Genomic DNA, 17,711 nt, shown 5'->3' on the forward strand with positions numbered 1-17,711 from the left:
TAGCAAATGGAACGATCTCCGTCTGCTTCCCAGTACACCAGTATGGGGTCAACCACCCACTCACTCTCACTCATCTTAAGGCGGCTGGAGGCCGGGCCACGTTACCGCTTTCTCAGAGCTTGAGCCGCCCTAAGCTGCCTATTGTCGCTTCCCTTCCCCGTTCCCCTGCTGGCCACCGTCAATTCGAATACTTCCCTGGGGAAAACTAGCCTCCAGTAAATCGACGCGTTTCCACAAAGTTTTCATGTCGTGTGAATTACTTTAAAACCATCCCCTGACATTAATTATTCCAATACGTCCATACTATGCCCTCTACAAGATGCATTGTGCCTTGTCAGTCATTTTGTTTAGTCCTACTGTTCGCTCAACGTGAGTTAGGTGATCTTTAATGACTTCATATAAGGGGCATAGTTTTTGCCATCTTACAGTTCATATATGCTTACGTGAGAAAAGCCACTGACGCTCACTCTTATTTCCTGGGACTATTTCATCCTGTGTTGGTAAACACATTAGCTGGAATCAGAAAAAAAATTCTGTGGGGGTAAGAACCACCACCCTCCAATAGAGTTGAGCAGCGTTACGTCGAGAGAGAAGAGTAGAGGAGTATATGGGCAGACAGTGATCGGGAAGGAGGAAACAGGCAGAGACGAGGTAGAGAGGGGGGTGGGGAGGAAGAGATGGACAGAGACAGAGGGATGAAGAGACAGACCAAGAGGGGAGGAGCAGGAGGAGATTAATAGACAGAGAGGAGGAGGAAATGAAGAGACAAAGGTAAGAGGTGGATGTGATGGAGAGAGAGAGGATAGGAGGAGATAGACAGAAAAAGGAAAGAGGAGCAGATGAACAGGAAAGGGAGGAAGACATGGATAGAGAGAGGGGAGTGAAGGAAATCGACAGAGAAGGGGGAGGAGGAGATGGACGAGGAGAGGGGGAGGAGGAGATGGAATTAGAGGAAGGAGGAGGAGCTGGACAGAAGGGGGAAGAGCAGATGGAAAGAAGGGGGAGGAGCAGATGGATAGAGGGAGGGAGAAGCAGATGAACAGAGTGGGAGGAGAGGGTTGACAGAGAGAGAGGATGATGGAGGAGAAAGAGAGAGGGTGAAGGAGGATATTGACTGAGAGAGGTGTAAGGAGCAGTTGAGTTAACAGAAATCTGGAATAAATACACAATTGGGCAATGTTGAATACTCAGTTAAATTAAAGTAGAACATCTCCTTTCCAAATCAACAACGCAAATCATGGTACCACTACCAGAAGAATCGATAATCTTCATACACATTTAAAGTCACTTACTTTGGTCTCTAAATTACCCATTATTGAGAAACACATATTTTCAATAACTTTCCTGCAGCCATAAAATGTGTAAGTGTGAATAAACTTGTATTTAAGAGTAGCCTGCCAACGGCCTTGCCGCAGTGGTAACACCGGTTCCCGTCAGACCACCAAAGTTAAACGCTGTCGGGCTAGGCTAGCACTTGGATGGGTGACCATTCAGTCTGCCAAGCACTGTTGACATACGGGGTGCACTCAGCCCTTGTGAGGCCAACTGAGGAGCCACTTGATTAAGAAGCAGCGGCTCTGGTCTCAGAAAATGACATACAGCTGGGTGTGCGGTCGGTCGACACCCTTGGGCCTTTGTGGCCTGCTCGGGAGGAGACTTAAGAGTAACCTAAAAGATTTATCAGTGGCCAACGCCAACATATTAACATATTTTTTGGTAGAACTTAGTCATGTGTGTGTATTAATAATAATTGCGAATATGCGAATGTTAGTTACCATATGACTTCTGCACATCTTCACTGCAGAATTGTGATTAATGTAAATAAGTGTTGTAAACTGATTTTCTCTTTGGTGACCTGTGGCTACAATAGCCTACTAATTACCACTTGCGCCTCAGTGTACTGTACATTTCAATATCTCTACACCTACTTGTACAGACTACTTTCACTTTCAGACCGCGACTCTGCCATTCCACTCTCGGACAGCGCGCTAGGAAGATGAACATTTAAAGCTTTCCATTCAAGCTCTGATTCCTGTTATTTCATTAGGATGATTTCTGCCTATTTAGGCAGGCCCCAAAAATATTTTCTTATTCGCAGGAGTCACTTGCTGATTGAAATTACACGAAAAGATTAGCCCCATCTGGCGTATCGTATCCGTCACACTCTCTTCCCTGCTTCGCGATAGTAAAAAACGAGCCGCCTTCACTTAACTGACTGATGACCTTAGCAGTTAAGTCCCATAAGATTTCACACATTCACTTAACTTTTCCGATAACCCCATTTAATCCCCTCTGGTAGGGTCCGTACCATACAGCAATATGGACATGCGTAATGCAGGCAGTCTAGTGGGTTTGTTGCACCTTCTGAGTCTTCTGCAAGGAAACACAGTCTTCGGTTCACCTTCCCCCAGAACATTTTCTATGCGGTCGTTCCAATTCGAGTGGCTCGTAATTGTAGTCCCTAGGTATTTAACTGACTTGACGGCCTTTAGGTTTGTGAGACTTACCGTGAAACTGACACTTAACAGATTACTGTTAGTACTCGTGTGGATGACTTCATATTATTCCTTATTTCGTGTCAATTGTCAATTTGCGCAGCTCACAGGTATCTTGTGTAAATCATTTTGCAATTGGTTTTGATCTTGTGATGTCTTTACTAGTCGGTAAACAACAGCGTCATCTCCACACAAATCTCAAGTGAAAATGCTTGAGTCTTTTGACAAAACTGCATATGAATGAAGTTCGTCTTAGGGAAAATACCATATTTCTTTTTTGTATCATTTGTTCTTGTTTCATGACATTACTTGAAGATTTCGTTACTAAACACATCTGGGACAAAAGGAAGTGTAATATACACTACCGGCCATTAAAATTGCTACACCAAGAAGAAATGCAGATAATAAATGGGTATTCATTGGACAACTATATTATACTAGAACTGACATGTGACTACATTTTCACTCAATTTGGGTGCATAGATCCTGACAAATCAGTACCCAGGACAACCACCTCTGGCCGTAATAACGGCCTTGATGCACCTGGGCATTGAGTCAAATAGAGCTTGGATGGCGTGTACAGGTACAGCTGTCCATGCATCTTCAACATGATGCCACAGTTTACCAAGAGTAGTGACTGGCGTATTGTGACGAGCCAGTTGCTCGGCCACCAATGGCCAGACGTTTTCAATTGGTGAGATATCTGGAGAATGTGCTGGCCAGGGCAGCAGTAGAACATTTTCTGTATCCAGAAAGGCTCTACAGGACCTGCAACATGCGGTCGTAAATTATCCTGCTGAAATGTAGGGTTTCGCAGGGATCGAATGAAGGGTAGAGCCACGGGTCGTAACACATCTCAAATGTAACGTCCAGTATTCAAAGTGCCGTCAATGCAAACAAGAGGTGACCGAGACGTGTAACCAACGGCACCTCATACCATCACGCCGGGTGATACGCCAGATTGGCGATGACGAATATTAAGATCCAATGTGCGTTCACCGCGATGTCGCCAAACACAGATGCGACCATCATAATGCTGTAAACAGAACCTGGATTCGTCCGAAAAAATGACGTTTTGCCATTCGTGCCTCCTGGTTCGTCATTGAGTACACCATCGCAGGCGCTCCTGTCTGTGATGCAGCGTCAAGGGTAACCGCATCCACGGTCTCTGATCTGATAGTCCATGCTGCTGCAAACGTCGTCGAACTGTTCGTGCCGATGGGTGGTGTCTTGCAAACGTCCCCATATATTGACTCAGGGAGCGAGACGTGGGTGCACGATCCGTTACAGCTATGCGGATAAGATGCCTGTCATCTCGACTGCTAGTGATACGAGGCCGTTGGGATCCAGCACGGCGTTCCGTATTACCCTCCTGAACCCACCGATTCTATTTTCTGCTAACAGTCATTGGATCTCGACCAACCCGAGTAGCAGTGTCGCAATACGATAAACCGCAATCGCGATAGGCTACAATCCGACCTTTATCAAAGTCGGAAACGTGATGGTACGCATCTCTCCTCCTTACACGAGGCATCATAACAAAGTTTCATCAGGCAACCTCGGTCAACTGCTGTTTGTTTCTGAGAAATCGGTTGGAAACTTTCGTCACGTCAGCACATTGTAGGTGTCGCCACCGGCACCAACCATGTGTGAATGCTCTGGATAGGAAATCATGTGCATATCACAGCATCTTCTTCCTGTCGGTTAAATTTCCCGTCTGTAGCACGTCATCTTCGTGGTGTAGCAATTTTAATGACCAGTAGTGTAATTTGGTAGTAATGGAAGAAGTAAGGACCTCGTTTTATGACACTTCGTAAGCTAGCACCAATTCTATATCGTGTATTTCAAGCCTAACACATTCAGTTACAACTCATATTCGTCAGCCTTTTTAAAATACTATTTTCAGTGTGGCTGGATTGATTTGGTGGAAGGGACCAAACAGCGAGGTCATAGGTCTCATTGGATTGGGGAAGGAAGTCGGCCGTGCCCTTTCAAATGAACCATCCTTGCATTCGCCTGAAGCGATTTAGGGGAATCATGGGAAACTGAATCAGGATGGCCGGAGGCGGGATTGAACCGCCATCTTCCCGAACGCAAGTCCAGCACACGCTAACCACGGCGCCGTCTCCCTCGGTTGCAGTCTGGTTGATGTTGTTCTGAAATAATCTCCACATCAATATTAAAGTCAGACGAAACATCGTTGAAGGCAGTTGGCCTACCATTTCTTATCATTCGCAAACGATAGCGAACCCATTGCCACTTGGGGCCACGCTACTTTTTAATAACTTCGTGTTACCATCTGTTCCTCTGCATTAGTTTTCAGTATTCTTCTTCTCATCTTGTTTCCTGTGCTTGCCTGTCATACATATTAAATTCCCATGTCATAAGAGGACTAGGTTGATGCAGCTTTCTACGTTAGTGTGTCCTGAACAAGCCTCTTCATCTCTGCATAACTATTGATACCTACACCCATCTGAGCAATCTCGCTGAAATTGAGCACAAAGTTATCTCCCACGCTATTAAAAGTCTACGTATCACCAAAACTATGTCATCCAACTTAAACTCGTATACTGATTTTTGACTAAATAGAACCTAATTTGAACTGAACTGTCTTTATGTTATACGCACAACTTAAGTAAAACAGTTATCTGGTCCTAGTCAAAATTTCCACTTACGTCGCGTCTTGACAACATTGTTGCAGATTTCTCGAAAGCACAACAGCAAACAGCAAGCAGGCAGCGGCCAACCTAGATTCCTGTTTGTAAGTACATATTCAAGCTGTTGCATGTGGTAATGCGTAATGAAAAACAATGGGATGGGGAGAGTAACTATTCCTATGAAATGATACTCCAAGACAAAGATTTTAGAATGAAGTGTGTATTCAAAAAGACAGTGTTAAAACCTCAGGTGATCTTCACAGGTAACATTGGTGTGAATAATACTCTACTTCACCACAGTGGAATAATAAAAATCGAAAACGGACGATAATGTAAAGTGTATCTAGAAAATCAAGTGAACAGCCGTCTGATGATGAAATTGCCAGTTCGAAACCGGTAACGGCGCTATTTACCTAAATAAATAGCAGTATTAATAGTGGCTGGTCGCTGTTTTCTTCTTTGTAAATATTAACCTACATTAATACTCTGCTTACCAAAGTGGACAACGATTTAAAAAAGGGTACAATACTAACAGAGAATTTCTATGAAATCAAACAGCTTAACCTGTTAATATGTTAATGCTTGGTCCAGGGAAGTGGGGTTGGTCTTACTTTCAGTTCTGAGCAAGTTAATTAGCTGATATAATCATTCCTAGGTGCGCAGTGTTTCAATCTCATCTTCTCTTCAAAAGTAATAAATTATTGAAAATTTATGTCCTTTTTGCCTTCTAATATATACATCGTATTCATCCTTGGTGACCTTTATAATAAATCTTCCTTCATCTAAAAGATAACATAAAAAGTCCATACAGCACTACTGAATACGTCCATCACCTACCACACTCCAACTAAGAATGGATCAGACTGCGCAGAGGCAAAGACTGTGCAGCGACAAGACCAAAGATTGTTTAACAGTAACGTAACATTCTCTCTCTCTCTATCTCTCTCTCACTCTCTCTCTCTCTCTCTCTCTCTCTCTCTCTGTCTCTGACGTGCTCATCGATAACGTACAAAAACCAAAATGACGTGACCACCTTACAACTGTGTTCAAGCCTTGATCTGTTCCAACAGTTTTCAGCCTTTACACTCGCCTCTATCGCCTAATTGACTATTCTTTGATCAATCCCCTCTAGTACTCATGTTGTGCCACAGTTTTATTTTCTGCCCAGTTGTATTCAGCACCTCATAATTAGTTATTCCATCTATCTACCTAATATTCAATACTACCTCGCAGCAGGACATTTTAAAAGCTTCAGTTGTCTTCTTATCCGATCTACTCCTCGCCCACGTTCTACTTGCGTACAAGGCAACACTGCTTACAAATATCTTCACAAAAGACTTCCTAATACTGAAATTAATATTCGATGTTAAAAAATTTCTGCTTTTTCGCAAAGCTACTTTCAAGTAATCTCTTTATCACTGACGAATAGATGAAATGCATTCGTAAGAAAACGGTTGTACTATTTTAGAAAACCGTGCCTTGTAAAGAGTGCAGTATTACAGCATGTATTTCTCTCTACATTTACCTCAGTTCTCTAAACGGTGAATATTTGCGTCAACTCAAGTGTCATTTAATTTGCCAATGTTGGTACGAGTTCTGCCGGCTTCTATTTTTATTCAGTTATTTACTTTAATGCTCTGGTGGGCATCAAACATACATTCCAGCAACTCAATGTGGGTGTTTTATCGTATTTACTTTTGTTTTTTATTGCGTTTTACTTTCAATTGCGTACGAAAATTAGCTACACGTGCAATTTACGGGTTAATATTAGTGATTTACGTAGGTAGTTTACGAGTTTGACGAACCTCATCTTTCAGCACAAAGTGAGACGTGAAACCCTGCAAAATCCTACAATACATGTTACATGTAATAAAATGCTCCACTTTGTTTCTACTGTTTTAAATGACTACAATTATTCTGATCAACTGCCTCTAGGATTCACTTCACAAGAAACAGCTTTCTCATGTAGATGTCTTATTTGTTGGTAAATGCTTTATTACAGATTCGTGTAGATGAGTACTGAATAATTTCGTTTCATCTTTTAATTGTAAAGGATAGTAACAAAATATTTCGAGGCTGGAAAAAGTATTAATCGTTTTAGAGTAACATATTTATTCATATTTTTGGTAATGAAAGGGACAATTGAACAGAATAATTGGGCTAAATATTGTTTTCTTATACCTACATTTAGTTTACGTAGAACGCTTATCCGAAAGGTTAACACAGAAAGTGAACATCGTAATCATTGCAGTACACAAGCTCAATAATAATTATTATAATAATAATAACTACGGTAGTAAAATGTACAGTATTACAGTAATTAACATTGTGTTTATTAATTTACTCATTAAATATCGCTCACATTGAATGGGTGTACTGACCCGTTAAACGAAATCGATGCCACCAGTAAAGATTGTGTTCACAGCTTAATTATTAAATTCTTTGCGTGTTTCTGTGTGCTTACAGAGTTTAATTCTTTAATTCCTTGTGTGTTTTTGTTCAGTATGCCGCACAAAAAACCGGTTCCGAATACTAGACTGCTCACTTTCGCCCGCCAATTGTCATCTTTCGTTGCAAAGTTGTTCCGATTGCGTTTTGTATTGTCAGTACGAAAGGCGTTGCGACTTAGTTAACAAGTGTGAAGCAAATATCTGAGGGAGATGTGTACTTTGTAAGAGAGAAGCGCAAATAGTAGATATGTACGTGTCTAACCGTTCATTAAAGAAAACGCAGGACATTCTTGCAAACAACTTTCCTGGCTTCTCCATATCAGAAAAGAGGATATGGTTACAAACTGACGCACTTGTACTACTGCGCCAGTTGCAAACGCAGAAAACAATCGAGCCCCGACCGTTTGTACACATACTGTGATAGTGGATATTCGACCACGAATGAACCAGAGTACAAAGAAGTCAACACGTGAACTGTCGCAACAACTGAACGTTTCGTGTAGGTCTTGTCAATATGTTTTACGCCATATAGGGATGAAGTCCTGAAAAATGACGTGCGTCTAAGAACTGCAATAGCAAGATAAGTCAAAACGTGTGAATTGCAGTACATGCTTGTGTCAAACATTTGTGAGTGGAGTGTTGAAATCAATGCTTTATTCCATGGGTGATGAAGCCCTGTTCCATCTGCCATGACCTGTAAACTCCAAGAACACCATACACTGGTCAACAAACAATCCTTCTACGATTAATGAGTTACTTCTCCATGGTGAAAAAGTCGGAGTGTGGTGTGCCGTGTCAGAAAGTCGGATTGTGCATCCCATATTTCTTGAAACAACTGGAAACACAGCTGTGTGTATGCGAATAATTGAGGAATTATTACGCACAGTTAATCCCTCATGAAGGTACGTATACTGTCTTTCATAAAGGTGTGGCGACATGACATACTTCGCGAGAGTCATTCTTACGAAATTATGAAAGATTCACAGAACGAAGGACGGTCAGTAAAGGACTGTGGCCACCACGTTAACCGGACCTAACCACTTCCGAATTTTATCTGTGGTTAAGTCCGAAAGGAAAAGAGTACGCAAATAACCCAGGAACGTTAGAATAACTGGAGGATAATATTCGTAATGAAATTCTGAGAATTGATACCGTAGAGTTGCCCAAAGTGTATGTTAGCCAAATTCAAGAAAGGTAGTAGGAGTAATCCTATAATTGCAGGCCCGTATCATTAACGTCGATATGCAGTAGGACTTTGGAACGTATATTGTGTTCGAACATTATGAATTACGTCGGAAAAACGGTCTATTGACACATAATCAATATAGATTTAGAAAATATCGTTCTTGTGATACAACTAGCTCTTTACTCGCGTGAAGTGTTGAGTGCTATTGACAAGAGATTTCACATTGATTCCGCATTTCCGGATTTTCGGAAGGCTTTTGTCACTGTACCACACAAGCGGGTTATAGCAAATTTGCGTGCTTATGGAATATCGTCTCAGTTATGTGACTTGATGTGTTATTTCCTGTCAGAGAGGTCACAGTTCGTAGTAACTGACGGAAAGTCATCAAGTAAAACAGAAGTGATTTCTGGCGTTCATCAAGGTAGTGTTAAGGCTCTTTGCTGTTCCTTATGTATATAAACGATTTGGGAGACAATCTGAGCAGCCCTCTTAGGTTGTTTGCAGATGACGCTATCGTTTATAGGCTAAAAAAAGTCACCAGAATATCAAAATAAATTGTAAAACTATTTAGAAAAGATAACAGCATGGTATGAAAATTGACGATTGACCCTAAATAACAAAAAGTGAGAGGTCATCCGCATCAGCGCTAAAAGGAATCCGTTAAACCTTTGTTACACGATAAATCAGTCAAATCTAAACACCGCAAATTCAACTAAATACCTATGAATTACAATTACGAACAACTTAAATTGGAAGGAACGGGTAGAATATGTTGTGGAGAAGGCTAACCAAAGACTGCGTTTTTATTGGCACGACACTTAGAAAATGTAACATATCTACTAAAGAGACTGCCTACACTACGCTTGTCCGTCCTCTTGTGGTGTGTGATCCGTACCAGATGGGATTGACGGAGTACATCGAAAAAGTTCAAAGAAAGGCAGCACGTTTTGTATTATCGCGAAATAGGGAAAGATATAGTATTTAGCGTAGACATGCTACAGAATAATGCTAAAGATTAGATGGGTAGATCACATAACTAATGAGGAGGAATTGAATAGAATTGGGGAGAAGAGGAGTTTGTGACACAACTTGACAAGAAGAAGGGATCGGTTGGTAGGACTTGTTCTGAGGCATCAAGGGCTCACCAATTTAGTATTGGAGGGCAATGTGGTGGGTAGAAAGCGTAGAGGGAGACCTAGAGATAAATATCCTAAGCAGATTCAGAAAGATGTAGGCAGCAGTAGGTACTGGGAGATGAAGCAGCTTGCACAGGATAGAGTAGCATGGACAGCTGCATCAAACTAGTCTTAGGACTGAAGACCACAACAAGAATAACATGCGTTTGTCATTGCGGCCGTATCTTCTCATGAAATTCCAGTCACCAACTTTGTCATCCGAATGCGAAAATATTTTGTTGACACCGACCTACATATGGAGAAACGATCACCATGATAAAACAAGGGAAAGATGTAGATGTTCGTTATTTCCTCGTGCTATACGAGATTGGAATAATAGAGAATTGTGAAGGTGGTACGACGAACCCTCTGCCAGGCACTTAAATGTGATTTGCAGGGTACCCATGCAGACATAGATGTAATGTACATAGATTAACATGTTAGGTGCACTCATTAAAGCAGAAGGCGGCCATTTTCAGCACCTAATGAAATGTAAACGACAAGATGAGTTCAGTAAATACAGACCTTTGTGTCAGCTTATTTGTTATTTCTTAATTATCTAATCATTACATGCTTGTCTATTTGTTGTTGTATCTGTTCGTGGTGAGCAACAATTTGTGCATAACTGGCTAGCTGTTTGGACTTGGGACCGGTTTTTCGTGCGTCACCCAGTATTTGCTGGTTAGTACCATGTTTTGGTAACGATAACATGTAAATTGGTCCAGTCTATGGCACAGCTGCCATTTGTTTGTTTGATTGACCGTTGACCAGAGGTCAGCTGCCAGTCCCCGTTGGTGAAGAACCAAAGGACTGCCGAGTCGCACATTTGGCTCTTTCTCTTCGTTTTCGTAGTGTAACCCTCAAGTTAGTAGTAGCAGGATGGCCAGGGTACGTGCGTGCTGCGTGCAGATGTAGGAGGAGCTGGCTGCAGTTCGCGAGCGTCTGAAGACACTTGAGGGCACGGTCAGCCATCTGCACGCTGCTGACTGCTGGGGTGTGGCGGCAGCAGAGGAACTTGTGCATCGCGTGGGACACCTCAGGTGTTGCTTGTTTCACTCACGGTCTCTGATGTCGAGGCACCTTCCAGTGTAACTGAGACTAGGAATCTTCAGGGCCAGTGACGGGCTGTTACGCTGTCGCGTTTCTCGAGTTGGAGAGAGTGAGGTTCCCCTTATTTGCAGGTAAGAGCACATTTCACTTAATTTCCAATCGTGCTGTTTCATATACATGAAGAAGTGAATGAATCAGTGCTGCAGTGGGGATGGAGTAAGGAACCAGCGGTAGGTTCCCACGCTGGTCGCCTGGCGCTTTCAGAGCCAATGGGATGAGGAGCCGACGCACAAGTCGCTCGTGACGTCAGCAAAGAGATACGTAGGGAAATTACGTTTATTTGGCGTGAATGAAGTAATTGTTATTAACAAATACTTGCTAACAGAAGATTGCTTTTGCCTCTCAGGCATTGGGAGGGGTCGACAGGTCATAAATACTATCTTTCAGTAAGTTTTCAATGCTAGGAAATGATGATTTTAATAAATAAATGAATAACTTTGGCATAGCCGAAGATGTAAGATCTGATACTACAGTATGTTTGAGAAAGAGCTCTCTAGTTTTAAGCATAAATTTAATGGGGAAATTAATGAAAAAATACATCGATGAGTTCATATCGTGAAATAGAATTCATTCAAGTTTTGTTTAGTGTTAGTAGACGTCAATGTGGGGTCCATTTGTTGCTCTGCACACGTGGAGACGATATTCCTCTTCTCGCCAGTATTCACCATGATTTCAGGTGTAAGTGTTCCAACTGCCGCGACGATTCTTTCCGGTGAATGATTGCTGTCTCTGATCTTTTCACTGTGCACAACACTGTTTATGTGGCCCCAAAAGAAAAAGTCAAGTGTGGTAAGTCTGGGCTTCGTGGTGGCCAAGGTATTGAGCCAGCCCTGCCTAACAACTTTCCTTGAAAGCGAGTGTCAAGAGCTGCACGCACATAGTTACTGTAATGAGTTGGGGCGCCATCTTGTTGGAAGAACACAAGCCCCTTTTCCGCCTCAAAATCGTCCACTTGCTGAAAGAAGTACTCTGTCAACATGTCACAGTGAACATTCCCTTTTATTGTTTTTTCTACGAATTAAAGGACCAATCACATGATCTTCCATCAAAGCGCACCAGACATCAACTTTTATAGTTACGTTGGTGCTTTATAACCTCATGTTCTGCCCCCAAAATTCTGCAGTTGTGACGATTAACTGTTCCACTGACACGAAACGCAGCCTCATCAGAAAAGAGAATCCACTTAAAAAAAAAAAGAATGGCAACATCATCAATTGTGTGTAGAAAGTCAACAGCAAACTCATACCTTTCGATTTTATCAAAAATGGTTCAAATGGCTCTGAGCACTGTGGGACTTAACATCCCAGGTCATCAGTCCCTTAGAATCTAGAACTACTTAAACCTAACTAACCTAAGGACATCACACACATCCACGCCCGAGGCAGGATTCGTACCTGCGACCGTAAAGTTCGTGCGCTTCCAGACTGAAGCGCCTAGACCTGCTCGGCCACAACGGCTGGCTTCGATTTTATAGGTAGTCTTTATTTCGTGTAACAGTTGCAATTTGTAGGCGTGCAACCTAAGTCTTTTACGTACAACATCATTCACACTACGTTTAGTCACTGCAAATTGTAGACTACGTATGGCCAATGACAACTTTGGGCTCCGAACACATAAAACACGGAATTGCTCAACAACATATTCAGAAGTTCTCGGTCTACCTGGTGATCCTGCTTTTAAAACACTACCAGTTTCCTTGAAAGACCTTAGCCAATGACAGATAGCTTTTGCTGTAGGTGCTTCACCACCATACTAACGTCTAAAGTTACGTTGCACTATTATAACTGACTGTTTTGACAAGCCAAATAACATGATGCGCCTTATGGTATGGAGTACATATTGTTGCTGAGTTGCTCTGCACTGCGCTGCACGCACACCTGGACTGAACTGAGGGAACAGAGGAAAAAAAAAAAAAACAGCACTATTCATGGTCAAGCCGACCTGCCAACTGCAGGGGAAGCCAAACTTGGAGAGTTGATGATTCAAACACCACAAAATAGAATGGTGTATGTTAATGTGTAAAGATTCTATGGCAAATTAAAACTAGGGAGTTTTTTTTCAAACTTACTGCATTTTCGTATGCAGGGCGTAACAGGTATAAGTGCAGTGACTGAGGACGGTGTATTTAACAACATTACATCGCTACTTACGTCATTTGCAGACTAATAATTAGAGCTGTAACAGGTCATATGTTTTCAGGATTGTGTAGTACCTCCGTTATGCTGTAATGCGTGCGTGCGCGCGCGCGCGCGTGTGTGTGTGTGTGTATGTATGTGTGTTTGGGCTGTTACTGAGGTGTAGACGCGAGGAAGCAAACCGGACGGACAGTCAATATGGACTCGCGTCTTTCACATCGCTTCTCAGACACATCCATGTAGAGAAAAGCAGGTCGTAAAGTTTGTGACGTGTTTGTAGGGAGACTTCTTTGTAGCAGAGAAAAAACAATCACGACACCGATCTGTGTACATATTATGTACTAGAAATAAAAAGTCTGTGCTTATACGCTATGTGATCAAAAGTATCTGGACACCTCCAAAAATATACGTTTTTCTTATTAGATGCATTGTGCTGCCACCTACTGCCAAAAACTCCATATCATAGACCTCAGTAGTCATTAGACATCGTGAGAGAGCAGAATGGGTTCAAAAATTGTTCAAATGGCTCTGAGCACTATGGGACTTAACATCTGAGGTCATCAGTACCCTAGAACTTAGAACTACTTAAACCTAACTATCATAAGGATATCACTCGTGCGGTTCCAGGCTGAAGCGCCTAGAACCGGTCGGCTACCTCGGCCGGCATAGCAGAATAGGGAGCTCCGCGGATCTCACTTAAGTCTAACGTGATCAGGTGATTGGGTGTCACTTGAGTGATACCTCTGTATGTGAGATTTCCACCCTCCTAAACATCCCTAGGTCCACTGCTTCCGATGTGATAGTGAAGTGGAAACGTGAAGGGATACGTACAGCACAAAAGCGTACAAGACGACCTCTTCTGTTGACTGACAGAGAGCGCCGACAGTTAAAGAGAGTCGTAATATGTAATAGGGAGACATCTATCCAGACCATCACACCGGAATTCCAAACTGCATCAGGATCCGCTGCAAGTAATACAACAGTTAGACGGGAGGCGTGAAAACTTGGATTTCATGAACACACCGGTAAATGCCAAACGACACCTCGCTTGGTGTTAAGATCGTAAACATTGGATGATTGAACAGTGGCAATAAGTTGTATGGAGTAACGAATCAGTGCGGCGATCTGATGGCAGGGTGTGGGTAAGGCGTATGCCCGATGAACGTCATATGCTAGAAAATGCTGATGTTAATAAATAAATGAATAACTTTGGCATTACTGAAGATGTACGGTATTATACGAACTGTATCGATTGTGCTCTCAGGTTACAGTCTAGTCACTGGCGGGTGTTTGAAAGCACAAGATCATGTGAACACCCTAGCGATTGATGTCTTGGGGATTTATTGGTTATTTTTCTTTCAATGCTGTTAAGCATAAAGTGGATACGGTGATCTGAAATACGCAGCATTAAATCTACCACGCTGTGCTACATTACTAGTCCTTTAAACTTCGTAAAACTTGGCATCAGGGTCGTGAGCATGCACGTATTACAGAACTTTTGCACATGGGCATCTGTCGTGACGTAATTGCCATATGGGCCAAACACGTAGCGATTTGACAAACAACGTGAACGGTTCCCGGGATGCACATCTAGCCCTTACTGCTCAACTACAAGTTTATGTCAATGCCATTAGATGGTAGCACACTACAGCACGCTTTTTTCCACGTTTGCTTAGGATAAATCCCGCTAGGCGATAGCACACTCCACAGGTATGCGAATTGACTCGCTACATAGTAAAAGCACATCGAATGTCAGTGTACGTTACAGTTACACTGATAAAAACACCTATTTCATGGGATTCTGAACGAGATATTGTATATTACCTTAAGAATTTTATCATACAGGAACCCATTCGAGGTGATGAGAACCATAAAGCACATAATCGTCGATTGTGAGTTTAATATTTATTCATGCTTCTACTACATGTTCATCTAATGGTAGGTCAGGTGTATCTGTGCTGTACGTCCAGACTGTATAAATGAACATTCAGCAAAGTCTTTCTCACTAATTTCTATCATACTGACTAAAATGTGGGATCGACGATGGTGTAATTTTGGCCTCAGGTGCTTTTTGGTTCTCAGTGCCTTATTTGTGATCCAGTCAAGTGACCATGTTGGTTGACAGTACTATCTGAACTTAACTGTTTCCACAAACGGCAGTGAGTGTTTCGAGCAGGCTGTTTGCTGTGAAAGAATCGGCTTTTGTATGCACCGACAACATGAGCTCTTATGAATGCATTTTAGGTAGTAACGGAGAAGACAATTACCAGGAAAAGTTAACCGTTTAACCACAGGGAAACTAGGGCAACCCAGATCAGATCAGTTGACTGAGAAAGTGACGAAATCAAATAAACGTGAGTACAAGCGACCAATTAACAATAAAGTGTATGATAAGCGTTACGTTGTTACAAGGGTGCAACTTAAGAGAGTCCGATTTTCAGCTCGGAAGTTAATTCTTTAACTGGTACTTTTCTGTAGAGTTGACTGAAGTAAAAGCACGAAAATTATCACTTACACAAAAATGCGAAATGGAGAGCAGCGAATGCTTAAATATTATTTCGTTCTTGCCCTAAACTGTTCTTAAATATGTACAAAACAAGAAAATTCCACAAGAACAATTCTTTCTTTCTTCAGATATGCTATGCTTATTTGTATAAATATGTTGATAGGCATAACAGCTATACGACAGATGCTGTTAGTTTCATACTCTCATTTTTACCTCAATCTACAAATTTGTGAAGATCCAGAATGTATAATCACGAGCTACCACTGGATCTAGTCATGTGGTAGCCCATGTATGAACAAGTTCCATTTTATTTACATAATTGTATCACATGTAACAATTATTTGCACAAAAAACCATTTCCCGCTTCATTACGTAAAACACAGACAGTAGTATTGCACTTTCAGAATCCTAAGGCGCTGCTACGACTGTGCAAGGGGACATAAAACTACGAAACGATCTCCGCATAACAGGTGGCAAGCATTCCTATGCGGCGGCTCACTAAGTCATTTCACAAACGGACTGTCTTAATTATCGAAGAACTCGGGTGGGGAAGCATGGGCAGTTATACTGTGCGCTCCCTTACACCACCATCTACGGACGCACCGGCTAAACAGAGAGATTTCTGGAGGTTTAGTACGAGGAGGGGGGGAAGGGGGATTCTTGCAAAAGTCAATGCGGAGACGGGCTGCCTGGCCTCGTCCCTCCTCTCTGTGAGTGGACAGGTAGCCGCTCTTTCAACTGGTTCTGAACAGGCGCTTGGAAGGTTGGGGGGGGGGGGGGGGGGCGGAGGGTTTAATAGCTATCATGACCTCCAATGTTAGGCGAGTTATGGAGTACCTTAGGAAAATAGCGTCCGGGGCCGGAAACATTTCCAACACGCACTCGGCGTCTCTCATGAGCTCCTCATACGAGATATCTAGAAGCGCCGGACTGCGACTATCTAGGGTGCAGGGCGCAGTAGTCAGCAAGTTGTTGCTCATGTCGGTACCAATGGCGCTCGTCGCTTGGGTTCTGAGGCCATCCTCGGTTCCTGCGGGACGTCGGCGGAAACCGCAGGTCTCCTCACGGGGTGCTGCCAGTTTTCCAACTCTGCAGCGTCGCACGCATACTCTATCGACCTCCTTTGGTTTGGAGCCGAGTGGAGTGTCTCAACCAGAGGTCCCGTCGACTCTATGACCGTCACGGTTGCAGACTTCTGGACCAGCTTTACGGGATGGAGAGTTGTAGGATTCTGCATAGTAGATCATTGGCACGCCACACAAACGTATCAGCTACTCGGGTAGCGAAGTACTTTCAGATCGTCGATAGGGCTTTCTTAGTCTAATCGATAGTTTGGAGTCCTCTGATGAAAGCTCGCCAGTCGATACGGAGAGAGGGAAAACATATAGCGTACAAAATGGAGACAATTTCTACTGTACACACTTTAACAGTAAATTGTCGTAGTATTCATAACATTCCTGAAATTACTGTCCTCCAGGAATGATGAAATCTGAAATTATTCTCGGAACCGAGAGCTTGCCGAAACCCGAAGTAGGACGGTACAAAATATTTAGTGAGGCTTGGGAAGTGTATTGAAAAGATACATTAGACGGCATAGGATGGGCAGTGTTCATTGCTGTCAACTAAAATACTACGTCTATCGAGATCGAAACAGAGTCTGACTATGAAATTATCCTCACACGAGTAGTAGCCGTAGGTGAACTCAGTTATGGGATTTTTTTCCGGTCATCTGTTCCCGCCGAAACAGTTGTAGAATCATCAAGAAAAGTCTACACTGGGCAGCACGGAAATATCAGTACTAGTTGGAGGCAACTTTAATCTACCGAATATAGACTGGGACGTCTATGGATTCACTGCATGTGGCATGGAAAAAAGTCCTGTAAAGTACTTTTGAACACGTTTTCCGAAAACTACCTGGAATAAATAGTTACACAAACCAGCCCGCAATTAAAATATGTTAGACTTTGTAGCTACAAACAGGGCTGACCTTATTGGCA

General features: G+C 42.6%; 1 pseudogene; it reads left to right on the forward strand.

Moving 5' to 3' along the window:
- The first annotated feature begins 1,396 nt into the window (after positions 1-1,396).
- LOC126285622 (5S ribosomal RNA) lies at positions 1,397-1,514 on the forward strand (annotated as a pseudogene).
- Positions 1,515-17,711: the final 16,197 nt, after the last annotated feature.

The sequence above is a fragment of the Schistocerca gregaria genome, chromosome 8, assembly GCF_023897955.1.
Source record: "Schistocerca gregaria isolate iqSchGreg1 chromosome 8, iqSchGreg1.2, whole genome shotgun sequence".
NCBI classification, from domain to species: Eukaryota; Metazoa; Arthropoda; class Insecta; order Orthoptera; family Acrididae; genus Schistocerca; species Schistocerca gregaria.